At 35.1% G+C, this 19,443-nt stretch overlaps 1 long non-coding RNA gene across 8 annotated transcripts; it reads right to left on the bottom strand.

Annotated features, from left to right (window-relative positions):
• Positions 1–1,110: 1,110 nt before the first annotated feature.
• On the bottom strand, positions 1,111–4,613 carry LOC145137378 (uncharacterized). Of its 8 annotated transcripts, none has more exons than XR_013721023.1 (9): positions 4,449–4,612; positions 3,894–4,349; positions 3,477–3,771; positions 3,301–3,382; positions 2,549–2,907; positions 1,763–2,273; positions 1,645–1,695; positions 1,531–1,563; positions 1,111–1,447 (listed from the first exon to the last, which is right to left on the bottom strand). It is a non-coding gene; the product is annotated as an uncharacterized LOC145137378 (long non-coding RNA). The 8 variants fall into 8 exon arrangements; XR_013721028.1 differs by having other exon boundaries at positions 4,201–4,349; XR_013721021.1 differs by having other exon boundaries at positions 2,549–2,695; positions 2,804–2,907; positions 3,477–4,349; positions 4,449–4,610.
• Positions 4,614–19,443: the final 14,830 nt, after the last annotated feature.

Genomic DNA, 19,443 nt, shown 5'->3' with positions numbered 1-19,443 from the left:
TACCATCTAAGTTTTCTTTTGCATCAATCATGCAAACGTTCAACTTTCTCTTTTCCAAGTCAAAAGTTTGAGCTTAATCTCCAAATTTTCAACTGTGCCCCTGTCCCAAGTCAAATTATAAGTCACACCTATATATAAGTCATATCATAGTTAGGAAGCAAAGTTAATACCAACAATAGCACTTTACTTATATTTCTTTACACATGTTTAATATGATATAGAGAAAGTAAAAACTAAAAAAATGGTCTGGTCAAAAAGTTAAAAATAACAAATTTACAAAAATTTATAAAAAATTAAGAACAAAGAAAAAAATATTATAAAAATTAAAAAGAATCAAAAAGGTAAAATACAAAATCATAATGTCTCTTAATACGTTAAGTACAAATTAGTATGGGCTTCATTCTGTGGTTGGAACCTACCTAACCAAAAATGTCAACACCTTTTGTTGGAATTCATCATTAGAGAGGATATTGATTGAATTAAATATAACCGTTTATGAAACGTAAGAGATGCGATAACAATTTATAAATGAACTGATTATAGTAAAAATAAAACCAAATTGCACATACCTGTTTCATTACAACAGAATGAATGTTATCTAATATAGCAGAAAATAACATCCTACTTTCTCATGGATAATCACCAACATCAACATAAACTCAAATCATCAAACTTAGATACAAAAAAAAAAAAAAAAATGCACTTACATCATTATTTTTTTTTAAATTTGCATACCCCAAATCAACAATCACAATCAGACCTGCACATTTGCGGTCCCAGACCGGTCTTTGGTCGGTCTCACGGTCCAGTCTTTTTGAGGTCGGTCTCGGAACAGTCCCGTCTATTTTCAGACCAGTCTCGTTCGGTCTTTTTCCCATCCGGTCTTTTTACGGACCTGCCTTTTTTTGGACCGGTCTTTTTCGGTTTCGTCTCTCGGTCTTTCCATACGCCTTTTTCGGTTCGATTTACGAGTTTTTTTGTTCGGTTTCGATATTTTTATTCTTTTGTTTTGGTTTCGAGTTTTTTCCATTAATAAATATGAGATTATCACCAAAATAATAAATTAAGAATTATTAAAAATGATAATTTAAATTTTATAAAAGAAATAAATAAAATAAATTAGATAGTTTGTGATTAAAAATTGTATAATTAACACAAAAATTATATATTTATAAAGTTTGGTTACATGTCTATTTTTTTAGACCAGTCTCAAACCGGTCCGGTCTTTTTTAGGACCAGTCTCCAGACAGTCCGGTCTTTTTTGGACCGGTCCGGGACGGTCTCAAACCGGTCTTTTTTCGGTACGGTCTTTTTTAGAACCGGTCTTTTTTCGGTCCGGTCTCGTTTTAGACCGGTTCGGTCTCGGCCTTTTTTTGGGTCCGGTCCGAGACCGGTCTTTTTGTGCATGTCTAATCACAATGGTTACATTCTCTTGAGAATATTGGTCCTGCAATAAAACAGCTTAGAAGTCAAGGGAAGTGAGAAACTCGTGATCAAAATGTGAAAATGTGTACGAAATTCATTACATACCAAGGCCATTTGAGCTAGAGCTTCAGATGCAGCCTACAATATATTGGTATAAAAATAATAAAGATTTTATAAACTTTTGTTTTTCTTGAAAATATTTTCATCGAAACTAATTACCTGCACATCTCCATGTACCTGAAGTTGGTTTCTAACAAAGTTGACCGCATCCTAGTTGAAGGTAATAAAATTTAGATAAAATAATGAAGTCATAAAAAAAAGGTAAGATAGATTGAACCTTTTAATGTAGTCCCATAAGCCATCAGTTGCTAACAATACAATTTCTGCTTCAGGCCCAAGTGTAAGTTGATAAATATCAAGAGTAGCAATAACCAAGTCCCCAAAGAACCCTATGATGCACAAGATCATAACCTCAATTTTATAATTTATACACAGCACAGCACAGCAGTGGGCAAAGGGTATTTCAGTCATTTACATAAATGAGAGAATGCCTACCGGGATACGAATTTTTTAATAAAAAAATTTAAAAACTATAATCATCACCATCCATGACAACAGGCACAAATCCAATAGGATTAACAGGCAAAAGGAAAGAAAATAATAAATAAAAAAAAATAAGTCCCTTAAAATGATATATTTTAATTTTCAGCAACATTTGCATAAAAAAACATGAGATTGTTGGAACAAATACATCACTTGAGAGTTTGAGAATATATGTAGAAGTCAATCAGCATCTCATAGTCTGATTCAATAAACTTTGACTTCCTTTCCATTGACATTATTCCCTCCTGAAATTGATCATCAGTCAAACAATAATTCAAATTATATTAAGAAATTCAAACATCTTGATTGAGCCAAATAAATAGCAGCATCCTTATCGAAATTAAGTTTTCTTAAAAACAATGCAACCTTTAGTCGACTATAACATTTCTTTGATCCAACACTATATCGTTGACAACCCCTTAAAGTTCCAATAAATAGGGTTAAGACATAAATGGCCTTCTCATTCTCAAAGTAAAATGGTATAAATTTGTTGAATTTTCATTTAAAGATGACCTCTTACCTGATATGATACAGACGTAGCCCTGCTATTAGTGGTATTTTTGCAGCGTCAGTGGTTTTAAGTGTTGTTTCAGTTATTAAGAATATTTGTAGCAAAGATTTTGGAAGTCTTCCATATCACTAGCCCACCACCGACTGTCATCTGCATCTGTTTGTCAAAACGGAAACAAAATTGGATGTATTTTTTTTAATTAAGTGACCAAAAGTGAAATATTAGAGATAATCACTAAACCCAATTAATATTTGGTTGAGATACTTTTAAAGTGGCTGAAGACCACTGGTATTTGGTTGTTGTTTGCTTTCCATGAGATCCAACATATGCACATTTGGTTTTCTATTTTGGTAGCACAATCACATACCCTATATAATCAAATAATCATAAGCACAATTACATTATCCAAACAACTGAAAGTTGAAACTTGAAACAGACAATCAAATAATCACTTTAAAAACCCTTTTCAAACACCCCCCAATTTACCAATTTACGATTTTTATGGATTTTACAACAAAGTAAATGTTATCATCGTAATTTTTGTTGAGAATTTTACAAATCATATTGACAACATTATATTTAAAAGTGAATTTTCAGTCTATGGGTGTCCTGGTGTTCAATTTGATAGACTATATGATAACAAATAATCGTAATCAAATATTTGAATGAGCACCATCTCCACAATCAAAAGTATCGTATTCTTTCAGCAATAAGAAAAACTAAACAAAATTAATCATAGAAGGGATGAATTGTAAAATTACCAGATACATGTTTGGTGGTTCAGAGTTGTGTGCACTTTCACCAATTGCCTTTAATCCAACAAAATATACAACAACAACAACTCTACAGAACATAGCCACCAAAATCTATTAATAGATTACTTTAACACAAATCAAATGCATCATATGACAATAATATTGGTAGAAAAGAAGCTTACTGTGTGGAGGCAAAAAGTTGTTGTACTGTTGGCTTATCCCGTATGTGCATATGTAGGAAAAGTATAACATCCAAAACAAACATATCTCAAGTTGATATTGAATACCAACAGCAGAAAATGAGAATTCCACAATTAACCCTGTCAACCTTACCTTTTTCCAACTCCCTATCCATAAAAAAATAACCATCTTGATAAGAAATCCCCCAAATACCCTTGGACTTCCAAAGTTTGTCATGATAATAAAAGGAAACCATCATAAGATTTGATTCCAGCAACAATGGTGTCATGCAATCCCCTAACACCATGATTTCAATAAGTCGGCTTTCATGTTAAAATTTAGCAATCAAGTGCAGAAATTAAGCTACCTGACTATGACTATATGAACCAATTTACTAAATTTAAGTAAATAAGACTAACCTTCATTAAGCTACCTGTTTCAAGTCGGCTCCAATTTATGTGCAGAAATTAAGCTACCTGAGTGTGACTATACATTGTGTTGGTTGTTGAGACATTTTATCAAACACTTGTTATGCATAATAAAAAGGACAAATGTAACAATCCCAACCAAAAATTAAGTTTCCCATTTGCGTGTTGGAGAGTTACTCAATGAGAGCATCCATGGATTAAGCGAAATCCCTCACACAGTAACATATAAGAGGAACAAAAAGTGATAGAGAAAGAAAATAAACCAAATCACTTGAAGCTTATTATCTGAAAATGGCACCTGTGTTTAGGGAAGAATTCGGATGCTGAAATCGGGAAAATAGAGGGTTCAATCGGTGTAGGAATTGGTCGCCATTCCTGCACTCCGGTAACACCGTCACTGACCACTAGCAGCAGCGACGCATCTGCTGTCTTCATCATCTTTCTCGTCTGGAAGAAAGAAAAGGAAATAGTCGGTGGATTAATTTGCAAGAAAGAGAAAGGAATGGCTGGAAGGGGCTTAGAGACATGGCCACATGGAAGGCTTGCCTGATGAAATTGGGATCAAACTGAACCGTATTGGAGGACAATAGCGGCGACCGGCTTTGAGGAAGAGAAGATAACGATGAAAAATTCTATGGCGGTTTGTGCGAGAAAAGGCAAAGTAGAAGTTTAGTGGCAAAACAAGAAAGGAGAAGACTTCCGTGTGCAAAAAAGAAAAAAGAAAGAGAGCTAAGGTTTTGAGAATTGATAGTATATATTAATAATAAGCTAAAGAGACTTTTAAGAAACACTTAATATTATTATTAAAATGTGAAACATACACTAAATAATAAAGTGTGAGATAGACAATTTGCATTTCAAAAGAGACGTACGTGGATAATATGCCATATCCATGATTTTTATAATTTAATTTTATTATGTATAATTATTGTTCATTAATTTTAAAACCACATATTATTATTAATAAGTGAAAGAAACTTTAAAAAGCATTTCTTATTATAATTAAAATGTTAAACATATATACTAAAATATAAAGTGATAAGATAGACAATTTACATTTTAAAAGAGACTTACATGAATAATATGACATATCTATGATTTTTAATTAGTTATTGCTTTGATGCAACACGATCATACAAACATGTATACAATAGTTAATTAAATATTATATATATTACCTCCCATAACATATGATCAATAACATGAATCTAATCTAATTTTCATTAAAATTTCAACCACAACATACAATGATATTCTTAAAAGAATACTTATACCAAAAAAATACAAAAAATAATTAGTATATAACAAACTTACAAATTAAAAACTTCAACATAATAACATGACTCGAAAAATGGTCCAAAGCTGTTAGGGTGCAAAGTCACGCTTGGATGAGGCTTTACCTTATTGATGTGTAAATGAGTTGTCTTTCCTATAAATAGGAAGTGAGTGACACTCATATTTAGTAATGATCATATGAGAGCATTAGTTTAGAGAGAGAAATTTTGCAAAACTCATTTGTACTCTTTCTATGAAACTAATGAGAGCTTAAAAGAATTATTTACTTCTTGTGTTCTTGATTTTACATGATGATTCACTAGATCTTTTCTAATTCTGCACATGTCATCATAATCAACACCACTACAATTGGTATCAGAGCGGGTGTTCTTGATTTGATCAAGAATTGATCTACGATGGCAATCTTGATTTGGTGATTCATTTTTAATCTTTCATCTTCGTGATTTAGAGAGTTTTTGGATTCTAGAAATCGAATTCATCTTTGATTCTATTCATAATTCGATTTTCTTCACTAGAATTCAAGTGATTTTTACTTTCTCTTTCTAGAAAACCCATTAAAAATCACTTTCTCTCTCTAGAAATCTTCAAGTTTTTGTAATCATGGTGGATTTGTCATATGATTCTTGGATTGTAATCGTTGATGATATCAAATACAAAGTCAATGAAGATCAATTTTATGGGTTGGTGTTAAGCAAATTGATTTCACGGAGTAATATGGTTTCTTATGGAGGTTTGAAGGATGATCATGGAAGCTTGGTATTTCAACCACTTTGTAAGATTGCATGGTTGAATAAAATTGTCTTGTCCATATTAGTTCGTAGTAGAAATCAAAAGGAATGAGAAGAAAGAGATTTGTTCAATAAGAAATATATTTCTCTAATTGAAAACCCAAATGATCTTCGTGCTCTTAAGTTTGTTGAAGTTCAAGACAATGGAGTTCAATGTGATGTTCTTGATGTTCTTGAAGTTATTGATAAGAAGATTCAAGTTGATTCTCATGATGAAAAAGTTTTTTGCTCGATTGGAGTTCAAACCGATGATATTTTGTGTACTTGTGATTCGTCTAAAGGAATGATTCCTTATCGCAAGCCGATGATCCAAGAAATTCACAAGTATCAAACTCCAAAAGATTTGATTCAAATTCACAAAGTTGATATTGTGAAAAGTGGGTTTGTTCATGAAGTCAAGTCTTCAAGATGCAAAAAGACGAGAAAGAAAAAGAAGAAGAAGATCAATCATAAAAACAAGCGGGTTTACTCACAAAAATCGTCAAATGTTGTGAGGCCGAAATCCGTGAAGCAAATTTGGGTTCCAAAGCAACAATCTCCAAAGGTTGCATTGAAATTGAAGTCAAAACCCAAAAGTGTTGGTGGTTCTTTTGAGGATGTTCTTGGTTTGATGAAGAACACGAAGAACACGAAGAACGAGTTGTACATCACGCAAAGTGGGTGGTACAATGTTCAAATCGGAGATTTTCTCGTTCCAACAAAAGAACCAAGATCTTCTAAATTTGATTCATTCGTTGCAAACGGAAATCGATTCGTCAAAAAGGTATCTCAAATTCTCAAATGGATTCCAAAACGTCCATGATTTGATTTGTATTTCGCGTTTTTCAATTTTTGATCGATTTGCCTCATTGGATCAAATTCGTTTCAACCCCATTGATTGATCCAATTATTTTTTTGTTTAGATCAAATCATAAAAATCAAAATCATATTCCTAACATTTTTTTAATTCACTGTTCATTGAAGCCCATTTTTTTAAGATCAAAATTAAAACTCTTTTGATATTCATTGTTCAATCATTCACACTTTCGAAGCCCATATATTTTCATTTGAATCCGATAATATGGAGTCCACATATTTTTTTTTCTCGTGATCTAAGTGGAGTCAGTTTGATTCATTGAATGTGTTCTTTTTCATCATACGCATAAACGAGTTGTACATTCTCGTTTGTGTTCATCGTTCTTGAATTCAACTTTCACTTCCTTGTTCATAATAATCGATGACAAATTGAAATTGAGTTTCGTTTGTTAATTCTGGGTCTTCGATTATGAAATTCACAACTGACCTGGAATTAATATTGGATTTTTCGTGTTTGACCTAACAACTGGGTCTCGTATCTCGCAAGTATTATGTTTCTCACTTCAGTCACGCAATCGAACTTGAAATTGAGTCATTTTTTTGAGAAATCGAACTTCTGATACACAGTATTGGTAGGGATGTGAGAATGGAGTTCGAAATTGATTTTTGTTTTTGTAATTGATTGCAATTAATGTCGGTTTTGTGAAGATTGATATCGAATTAAAGGACTGATGTCGATGAAGTATTGACTTGAGTTTCGATGGCTTGGTTTGGAATCATTGATCGATATCTATGTAGTCGATGTTTTGGATATCGATTTTGGTTCAATCAAAAAGCGAAGGCTGATTTGAAATAGCTTTGCAATTCGATTGATGATTTTGGAGTTGAAATCGATATCTTGGGTTGATTGATTTTGATTTCGAAGGAATGAATGGGGTACGACCTGAGACTAACGAATCGATGGCTGAAGATTTGATTTTGATTTGGAATGTGTTGGGAAGAAGAAACCGATTGCAAGAGAAGTCGATGGTCACGAAGGATAAAGGTATGGATGACGAATTTGATGTCAATGGATATTGGAATGTGATCTGGACTTAGAAGTGAAATCGATTTTGGGTTAGTCTCAACAAGAGAAGTATGTGTTACAATCATTCAATGATTAATGATGAAGGACTGAAAGCGAATGGTCGATATTGATTTGATTTTGGAGGTTATTGGAATCGACTGATTTTGAAGTCGATTAGGAAGAAAGCAAAGATGCTCACTTTAAGATTGATAGTGTTGAGTGTCGAATCTGTTTTGGATTGGTGATGTAGAATCGAGAGTCGATATCCTGAGCATGGAAGCCTGGAGTCTCGATTTGCAAGAGTTGAAGTCGAAGTCGATTTAGACTTTCTTTGGTCAAACTTCCATTCGACTCTGTTACAAACGAATTGGGGAAGATAACCTAATGTTTCCAAATTGGTCCCTCATTTTTTCACGAAATGGCAAAATTGGTCCAGTTTAGAAATGGTGAAAAAGTTGTGAAAAATGGCAAAATTTCTTCATTAGCCACTGCAGTTTCGAAATGTTGGCAGAAATTACCCAACTTCGAAAATGGGCTAACAAAGCTGAGAAATTGAAGAAGTTTCGTTTCAAGTCCCTGCAGTTTGTGTGAATTAACATTTTCTACCTAGTTTCGCAAATGGGGGAGAATTTCGCATATTTGGATGCTTTTGGCGCAACGGGTCCCTGCAGAATTTTATTAGTGACGGTTTTTAACTGGTTTTTGGAAAATCTTGCAACTCTCACCCAATAGTCAAAAAATTTCATGAATTTGGAAATTTTTTGAGGTTTTTTCGTGATTGTTTTTCCGTGCAAGATTTTTGGTGATTCATTTTTGTACACATCAAGGGGGAGTATTGTGAAGATTATTCATCGGGCGCTTCTCACCCTTAATGGGTTTTATAATCATTTTTTTGATTATAAAAAGAGGGAGAATGATGGGTATTCGAAGCGGGTTTCTCGGATATTCTTTGCAGATCTTGAAGACCGGTGAAAATTCGAGGGGGAGTTTGGTCTTGATCGCGCTAGCTCGTTGGATATTGAAGCCGGACATCCAATCCTAACTTTGAGAGGGAGAATGTTAGGGTGCAAAGTCACGCTTGGATGAGGCTTTACCTTATTGATGTGTAAATGAGTTGTCTTTCCTATAAATAGGAAGTGAGTGACACTCATATTTAGTAATGATCATATGAGAGCATTAGTTTAAAGAGAAATTTTGCAAGACCTATTTGTACTCTTTCTATGAAACTAATGAGAGCTTAAAAGAATTATTTACTTCTTGTGTTCTTGATTTTACATGATGATTCACTAGATATTTTCTAATTCCGCACATGCCATCATAATCAACACCACTACAAAAGCCCTCAAACTAACACAAAAAACTGTAAACTTGTTTTCTTTGTGAATTTTGTATGTGATTTGTATTTGTGTGTCTACTCAAAGAAATTGGTCTTTTTATAGTAGACTATCCATTAATTGTTTATTAGATACATTATATAAGTTATAAAACATTTGAATTGTTAATCATTATTAAGAAACTTTTGAGTGGTATTCATTAAAACAGGAGATTTCAAATGCATGAGGTGTTTGCAAATTTTTGTGGGGTTTCAAATGCATGAAGTTCAAGGAAAAATGTCTCCTTTATAAATATAGTATGACTAGGCGAATGTTCGCGTGTTGCGCTGAAACACCTGTGTATAGTTGAAGTCTTTACAAATATATGTTTTTTTTAAATATACCAATAACGTTGTTGTTAAATTTGATATAATAATTCGTATACTAAATTGATATAATATATTGATTATTTTCAATTATATTATAATATATACATCTATTATAACTGCATAATCTCAATCATTTGAATGACTTCAATCCGCGAGTTACACATGAATAAAATAAAATAAAATATATTGTTTAATGTTATTTATAGTTGTTGTTATTGTTAATTAAATTTTTAGAATTTATTTGCTTAATGTTTTAATTTCTATCATTATAATTATTTAAAACATCAAATATTGTTTTTTGATTTTAAAGGTGTAATGTCCCACAAACGTGAACCAACTAGTGATCAAACACAATCAAGTTGCAAAACAGAAGAATTAGAAGGAGTAGAAGCAAAGAAGTTCCAACAACACACACGTTCTATTCAGTCGTAAACGTCAAGTACACCCAGAACACACTCATACACGTCTGACTAACAATATGACACACTGACAGGGCTGACAACTATATATAGGGACACGACCAACCGCAAACGGGTTCACGACCGTGAACATGTTCACGGACGTGAACACCTTACAACCGTAAACACCAGCCGCAAACACCCAAACTTACATGACCAAAACCTTATTCAGACCTATACAAGATAAATGTCTAGCCCAAACCATCTAAATGTGACCTAATAGTATCCCCCTTGGTTTGAGCTAGCATGACTTCAGTCCTTCTCGATCAGCATCACATCAGACTTTCCCAAAGTCCCAAGCCACATTTTCTTTTCAATGATTGTGGCGATCATGCTTGTAAATTCTTTGGCAGCCGGCTCCATAAGCTCTGTCTTGCAGACAATTTGATGTCGAGACAAAGTGTGAGTGTCCCGTTTGTAACGATCCAAAAGTCTTCTGGTTAATGATGTTAGTCTTCCGTTATATAGGATTAAGTTGTACTTGTGTTTCGCGTAGGATTATATATTTTTTTATATATAATAATATGAACAAAAAAATTAATTAGGATTTAAAAGATTTAACTGATATTTAAATGATTATCAAAGGTTTAAATAGTAACTAAATGATTAAAAAATATTTAGTTAATATTTATATTTAATTAATAATTCAAAAGGATTAAAAAAGGGGTTGTTTTCTATTTAAATCAAATTAAGCGATTTTAAAGAAAGAAGGGAATTCATATGAAATATGGTTGCGGTTATTATTGAAACAAATATAAACATTCAGGGACCATAGTTGTAAATTTGATATCAATTAGCCAATTTAATTCTGTAAGTTATGTAACTTGTATCTTCCATATAAAAGAATTAAATCCCATAAGATCGTAACCTAAGGAGATCCGTTTTCTCCCTTTTCGTCTGTTTCTCTTACGATTGGGCTGCCATGGGTTTTTTTTTAAAAGGCCACACCCTTTATTCTTCTGGGGCTGCTACACTAGGCGACGACAACAAAAAAACAGGAGAGAGAGAGAGAGAGAGAGAGAGAGAGTGAAAGCAAGAGCAACGACGGGAGTGACGAGAGAAGGAAGGGGGACTGTTTTTGTGAGCTCACTTCTGGTAAGACTTAACCAGAGATATGTAACGTTTCTTCCTTTCTTGTTCTTGTTCAACAATTTGGTTTCTTGATCCTTTGATAATTTACTAAAATTTCAATAGCCATGAAATCCTATTCTAGCTCTAACAAATTGAAGATGCAATATACCTTGTATTAGTTTTTATGCAAAACTCTTGGAATTTCTGTCCCAAGAGTGTTGCCAAAAGACCCGTTCGTATCAGCCATATAACCCTTGGGTTTGTGCTATATATTAGACATAAACTTACATGCCTTGATACCCACGATGCTTATGACCTGCAACCTAAATTTCCTTCCTATTTAACCTTGTTTGATGCTGGAATAACTATAAATATAATTATGTATGTACAGCTATGCCGTTATTTTAAGAAGCTTACACATAGAGTTATGGTTTTGTGACAATTCGAGGCACAAAACCTAACAGGTGGTATGAGGTCATGCATAACTATCTACATGAGGCTCACATTTGAGTTGATTGTGTAAGCCCCTCAATGAAACTTACAACTTGACAACGTAATCCACTATGAAGTAAAATAAAGTAATATCTCATGTGATTTGGTTACTGTGTTTGTGTGGTCAAAGTGATGTCAATCTCAATCTGTACATAATGTTAACAATTAAATTAAATAAATAGATAACAGAATCATGATCATCTTATGAACATATATATGCCGGTAAGAATTATTTAACTAATATACTTTTATCACTTATAAGTAAAACACGACAAGGAGTCTAACTTAAATCCGTGTTTTGGTTATAAATTAATGACGTCAAATATGAGTTTAAATTAAACGAAACTATAATAGTGTCTAGGATATATTTCCAAGTTATGAAAGCTTATAATCAAAGATACTATGACTATGAGACTTTAGACTATTAATTATAAGTATTAACATATAACCTAAATGCATATACATATTATGTTTAGGTCCGTTCGACATTTTACGAAGATTACGAGCTGATCAAGCTAAATAGAAGTCCGGTTGTTGAATATTAAGGTGAGTCAATAGACTTTTCATAAACCTTGTACATAGTCGAAACCTACTTTCCAAAAATGGCTCGATTAGTCAAATTAGAATATTATTAATTGTTGATTATGCCTATATGTGCAGTATGAGATATGTCATTGTTTTTCCTTCTGTGACATTTGCATGCTTAGTGAATTTGGTTGATATGCCTATCGTGGTACTTGATACGATTAATTACAACTATGATATGCTACATGAAATGTTTGATATTTGACTATGACCTTGTTGAGTATCTTCTTGGTATAAATGTTATGAATCCTGATTATGATAATACGAATATTGCATGGTTGTACTTGATTTACGATCGATTATGCGGGGTTATGCATAGAGGGAAAGGGTAGAATCTAGCACTTAGCTTGAAACCCTATCCAGATACATTCGAGCCTGGTTGGTTGAAAAATACCTTCTAGGAAAAGAGCTTAAGCCATTTACGAGCAGGGCCGGTCCAGACGGTGGGCAACCCGGGCGACCGCCCGGGGCCCACGTCTCAAAGGGGACCAAAATTTATGGGTTATGTAGTGTATATATATTAAAAAAATTATTATCTAAATGATTTTTAGGATATAAAGTTGTTTAAACTCAAACTAGCTCAAAACATAAACAATTTGGCTTGATTGTTATTGCTAATTGAACGTTTTTATAGTGAAAAATAAATGATATTTTTTTGAATCTTTATTATATTTGTCTTTAACGGCCCTTTTTTTTCTTTTCGCCCCGGGCCCCATATACGTTTGGAACGGCTCTGTTTACGAGTTGCTAGGTCTTTCTAGAGGCCCATGCGACACATGGTACGCGTACACTTTGCTGTTTGCGGACTGGAGTGATGTTGGCCATTCGAATGAGGCTTGTACAAACATCACGTAGGTGTTGGGAGGTGGCAGACGAATGCCACCGCTTGTACCAACACCAGAACGACACCGCGATGTACTTGTACATTGCATAGTCGGAGTAGTGAAAGTGGAGTCTTGGGGTCGGTGTGACGGGTGTGAGTCGTGAATCACCTAAAGCATTTGGCTGGCCAAGCACACAAGTAGCGAACGGGTTTTTTCTTTGGGGTTAGGTATTACTACGAGACTACCTATGCCTATACGATTATGATAAATTCCTTTGATATGATGATGTATGATTACAATATGATTATGCAGGAAATACGATTGATGTTACACAAATGAATGATATGGGAACTGATGATACAAAATTGAATGATTGAATTTTATGTGAAAGGTGATTGATTATTGATTGATATGTGCATTTTGTTTATATGATTATAATTTGAATGATTGACCCGTTAGAGGATGGTATGTTTTCCCTTTGATTGTGTACAAACTCCTATTGGCTCACGAAGCATTTGCTGACACTTGTTTCTTTGCTTTGTGCCTTTACGATTGGTACATGTAGCTTAGGAGCTTGGCTTGGTGAGATGGGGTCATTTTTGGGTAGTTTATCCTTAGAATAAAGATGCCACTTGGAAACGTTATTTAATACTTATTCTTCCGCTACAATTAAATACTTTTGATATTTTGGTTTTGAACTGAACGTAACGTTGCGGTTTGAAATGTTTTTGAAATAAACAATGTTTACAGTCTTCTGTTGCATTTTCAGTTAAAAGATTTTAGAATAAATGTAAAAAAATTGAGCAAAAATCATGACATTACACCGTTCCCCGAACTTCAGAAGATCTTTTGCCATTACAAGGCGATGAGTACCAGTTGGAAATTTGATCACAACAGTGGCTGTGGCTTCATCGAACACCCAGAATTCCATTTGTCCAGTGATCCATCATGAAATTATTGGACAATAGGAATCTCTTTTATTTTCTTTGTGGGAGGCCACATCACAATCTTCATCGGCTCGTTGGTATTAGGATCAATCACATCTTTGTCGCTCCTTATAAAGGATTCTACAGTCTTCATTTTATCAAATTTCCTCTTGACTTGATTTTCCAAGAACAGTTGAAAGTCAGTAGCCTGAGGGTCGCGAGACGGATTATGAAATGGAGCTTTGGAGAGTTCAGTAAGATCGACTTTTGTCTATGAACAAAAGTCATGTTTGTCTTTATAGTACTCCGGCTCACCAATTCTTCTTTTCACCACCCAAACATTGAGTTTGTTGTGAAATCCCCACATCAGGATTTCTGATCTGTTGCCATATTTTTCACCAAATCTCCTCTTTTCAAGATCAGTCAACGTCAATTTTTATTGGTCCGCATAAAGATTCTCGTCGGAATTCTTCATGATGAGCCATTTCTTTTTCTTCTTGGGAGTAGACGGTTTCAGAGATCTTTTCAGTGTTACTCTTAGAGGAGCTTGAGCTGGCTCCTTCTCAAAAAGATCAACAATCTGTGTGGTTTTGACAGGTGGCAGATCTATAAGCTGATCTTGCTGAAATGCCTGAGCTGGGGTGTTGGGATAAGCCTCGGTTGCATTAAATCCTTCGACAGAAGATTTGAATTTGTCGCCAAATTCTTCAGCAAGTTCGTTCTTACGGTCGAAGTAACAGGCGGTCATTGCTCCAAGTTGGGTCTATAAGTCAGAGATCTGTTTTGACTTTTGAGTATTATCTTTTTCAAGCTCGGAAACTCAGATGTCGAGGTTTCCAATCAAAACGTCTTTTTCAATAAGTGTCTGCTTCAATACACCGATCTCCGACTTGAGTTCTGTAAAAGATGGGTCCGTATCTCCTGAGCTTCCTTCACCGATTGATATTCCTTTTCCACGAGGTGAAGGGTCTGTATCATGTTGAGCAAGAAACCTGGCGAGCCTTTCTGAATCAGCGTCGTGCGCAGGTCTTTGAGGAGAACCCCCAGGAGCTAAAGAGCTCCCATCTTCATAAGAAGATCTAATACCACTTGGACCCTTTTGAAAATCAACTTAGGTTGGTATGGTTTGTGTAGCAGCTCTTGTTGTTGATGGTTGCGTTGGCGGGGCCTGTTCTCTAATAAGCACTCCCGGCCTCGGATCGGCTCGTCTTCTTTTCAACGGAGGCTGGGAGGCAAAATACATAACTAGATCACTCTCGGATGACATAGAAACAGGAGTGACAACCGGAAGGGGAGGAATCCTTACAGTTGCATCCAGATTGATTTGAGCACCGACCATCTGATCATTTGTAGGAGGCGTCGCCTTTAAAACATCATCAACCCATGTCTCCATTGTGTGTTGCACAACATCATCGATATTGTCGAAGAATGAGTTGAGCTCCTCATTCGTTGGGCAGTACTCATTGTTCTTTTCAAAATGTAAGAATGTGACATCGTCAAAGCCAGACATGTCACCACCACAGTCAAACTCCTCCTCATCATCACCCCCTTCATCATCCAAACCAACTTCATCATCTCCCATATTCATCATCATCATCATTACCCGCAGTATCATAGCCACTTTGAACCTCCATATTTTTCATTTGTGCATGCTCTTCTGCTACTATTGCAACTGGAGTAACAGGAACATCCTCATGCTCGGAAGCAGTGATCACCTCATCTTCAGTTTCTACATGAACTGAGGTGCTTTCAGTTTCAATTGCATCACTAACTTCAACAAATCGACCAAACTTCACAAGTGGATATTTCCCTTCAAACATGAACTTTTCTTTTTCTATTCGACTTCATTAGACCGAAAGTGTTGGAACCAAGGGATTTCACATCTAAGGTTTCTCCTCCTTTTTCAAGCTCCGGATGCTTACTGTTGAAGATCATTTGTAAGAATCTTGGGAACATTAAAAATTTCTCTTTTCTTCTCTTCCACGTTCCCAATCATCTCGTTTAGAATGTACTTTGAGAAGTTGAAGTCGAGACCCGAAGCGAGTGCAGCAATGACACCCGTGTTGAGTAGTGAGATTTCGTCATCCCCGACTCTCCAACCAGAGATGCAGCTTACGAACACATGAGCTAGAAACCTCCAGTAGGGTGGTAAAAGTTTTTTGATTGTTGGAGGAAACACCCCTTCATAGCCCATATATTCAATGATCGTTTCGGTTTGTTCCATTGAGATCTCGGTTGGAAATCCTGACTGGTCATCAATCTGCAGTACCTCATGGATGATTTACTCCATCACAATGATCTTCTTCCCATTGACAGTTGATTCTACGAAGACTGCATCATTTTCTCCTCGGATCACAACGACTTTGCTCCAGAATTGCTTGATCAAGCCTTGGTAAATGACATGATTGGATGTGAGAGCATAAGCAAGACAACACTTCTTCAGTCCATGAACCATGGACTTGAAGTCACTGTGTGCAGTTGGTGGATCAACCAAAAAGATAGCAAGGTTGTGAATGTCAGCAAACTTCAAATCAGCCATTTTTGACCTACACCAACCGAGCCAAGTGAGAAAACAAATATTTTAATCAATTACAAGTTAAAATTTTCTCATTTATCAGTTAATTAGGCTTTAAATTTGATTGAATCAAAAGAAAAATCGATTTTATGTTCAAAATAGGGTTCACGTCCATGAACGGGTTTATGACTGTGAACACTTCAACAGTTGTGAACGGTTCATAGGCCGTGAACGCCTCCACAGTTCCGAAAATCGAATTTCCTTCAATTAACCCTCAAAACACAGTCGATTCCTTTTAAGATTAGCATGTCTGTGATCGCCATGAAGGTACCTACACAAATTAGTAATTGATTTTGAATGATAAACACGAAATGAGATGAATCGATGAACAGTTATAGAGAGAGTGCTTGAAGGGTTCACGACCGTGATCAGATAGAGAGGGTAAAAGTGTTACAGCCGTGAAACCCATCATTTATACCTTGGATCCAAACCTGGTCCATGTCTAGTGGGTTACAAACCCAAAAAGCTTTAAATCCAAGCCCAATACTTCAAATTAATTAAAAAACAATACATTTTGAAGACTAAAAATTAAAACAAAATAAAATAAAATGTAAAAATTTAAACTAAAATATATATATATATATTTTTTTATTTTTAGCATAATAAAAATAATAAAAAATAAAATTAAAATTAAAATTAAAATTAAAATTAAAATGAATTAGCACTAATTTCTCTTTCACCAATGCTAATAATATTTTTGTGAGTTTGGGATCAAAGTTATTAGACAGCCGTAATCCGTTTTTCAGTACCTCACTCTTCATGACTAGATATTGTCAATCGCCAGTATTATGATCCATTTAAATACGAAAGATTTGTGACAAATTTTGGACATACTACAATTTACAAGACATTTGAACCTATGTTCCTAGATAGTATTCCTAAGGGACCATTCAGCTGACGACGACCTAGGATATTGTTGTCCACCTAAATTAAGCAGCGAGATCTACACACAACCTGTTCAATGTTCAATTTTAGTTGTACTAGAACATGTTTCCCGCTTCTTGATATACCCCGATAATCAAGAACTTCTGAGATACTCCTTACTTTAGATGAGTAGACAATTATTAAGAGGGAAGTCAGGTTTAGAATGCATATGTTAAACACCCAGATCGGATCTTTTCCAATCACGCAGAGGGGTTAACATATGACTAACCAGAATTAGAGGGGTTGAGAAGTAGAATGGTGCATATGTTGTGTTCCAGATTGGATATATTTCAATCACGCAGAGGAGACAACATATAGCTAACAGACAGGGAGAATTGCATAGATAGGATATGCATAGAATTAGAGTTGCATATGTTGCAGTCCAGGTTCGATCTTTTCCAATCATGCAGAGGATGCAACGTATGACTAACAGAAAGAAAGAAAATAACTTTCTACAGAACTAATTTATCAGAATTCCCCAGTCACCCTATCAGTACCGGAATTAAGTTCATGAGTCCATACATCAAGGAAAATTTAAACCACAGTTCTAGATATAGGTTATTTAGTGTATCACGCAGATTCCCATGTATATCTCCCTGCTCAATCTACCCGAGCGTCGTATTGTCAGGCTAAACAGAACTATCTAAGTCAATACTTGTCAAGTCCACTTAAGTGTTCATCGATGCCTAGTCAATCAAGTCCATTTAAATCTTTCGTGCCTACCAGCGCATTGAACATAGAGCCTAGACAATTCAAATTTGGTACTTTACACAGATTAAAAATTGCCTGTTATCACACAATTCATATCACTTCCCAAAATATCACCTACAAACCAACTATTTTTGGATTTTCAATTTTCTGATTTTTGTTTTGTTTTTCATTTATTTCTCCCCCTAAATTTGTGCATGGAAGAGAATGAAATGAAAATGCGCAAATTTAAACTACCTTAAAAACAAAATTAGTCTTCAAAACGTAGCATTTTCAGAAAACCAACCAACACATCGAATCGAGCTTTGTTAAATGGTTTGATGAACAGATCCGCCACATTATTAGCAGTGTGAATTTGTTCTAACCGTATGAGTGAACGCTCATAACAATCTCTAATAAAATGCACTTTGATGTCGATGTGCTTGGTTTTTGAGTGCTGGACTGGATTTTTAGCAATTTGAATTACAACATCATTATCGCAAAAAATAGGGGTGTCTAGAAAATTCAAACTGTAATCCAACAGATGATGTTGAATCCAAATGACTTGAGAGTAACAAGTAGAAGCAACAATGTATTCCGCCTATGCTTTTGAGGTTGAGACTGTATGTTGTTTCTTACACTGCCAGGACACCAGGCGGTCGCCTAGAAACTGACATCCTCCGAGGCCGACTTCCTGTCAAGTTCACAACCTCCATAATTTCTGTCAGCGAAAGCGTATAAATCAAAATTAGGATTGTTTGGGTACCAAAGGCCCAATTTAAGGTTGCCCTTAAGGTACCTAAAGATCCTTTTGACAGCAACTAAATGAGAGAGTTTAGGATTAGCCTGATAGCGTGCACATTGACAGACTGCGAACATGATGTCGGGTCTGCTCACAGTTAGATACATTAGGGATCCGATCATTGATCTGTACTCAGTCTGATCTACGGATTCTCCTTCTAGATATGGAGTCAACAGGGGTCGTTCAACCATCGGCGTCAAGGCAACTTTTGAATCTTTGAACCCGAACCTCTAAAGTATGTCTTCAACGTATTTCGCTTGGTGTATAAGGATCCCGGTTGAATTCTGACATACTCTCAATCCCAAAAACATTGTCATCTACCCCAAGGAGCTCATCTCAAACCTCCTTTTCATCACAGTCTCGAACTCCTTGCATAATTTCTGACTCGTCGATCCGAAAATGGTATCATCGACATAAATTTGTATAAGAATCATGTTTCCATCAACATGCTTTATGAACAAGGTCTGATCGATTGTTCCCCATGTATACCCATGCGCGAGCAAGTGCTCTGTAAGAGTTGCATACCATGCTCTGGGAGCTTGATGTAACC

This window comes from Lactuca virosa, chromosome 9, assembly GCF_052849685.1.
Source record: "Lactuca virosa cultivar CGN04683 chromosome 9, Lactuca_virosa_CGN04683_v6, whole genome shotgun sequence".
Classification (NCBI taxonomy): Eukaryota; Viridiplantae; Streptophyta; class Magnoliopsida; order Asterales; family Asteraceae; genus Lactuca; species Lactuca virosa.
Note: the sequence above shows the minus strand (reverse complement) of the source record. Positions and strands in the feature narration are given on the sequence as shown.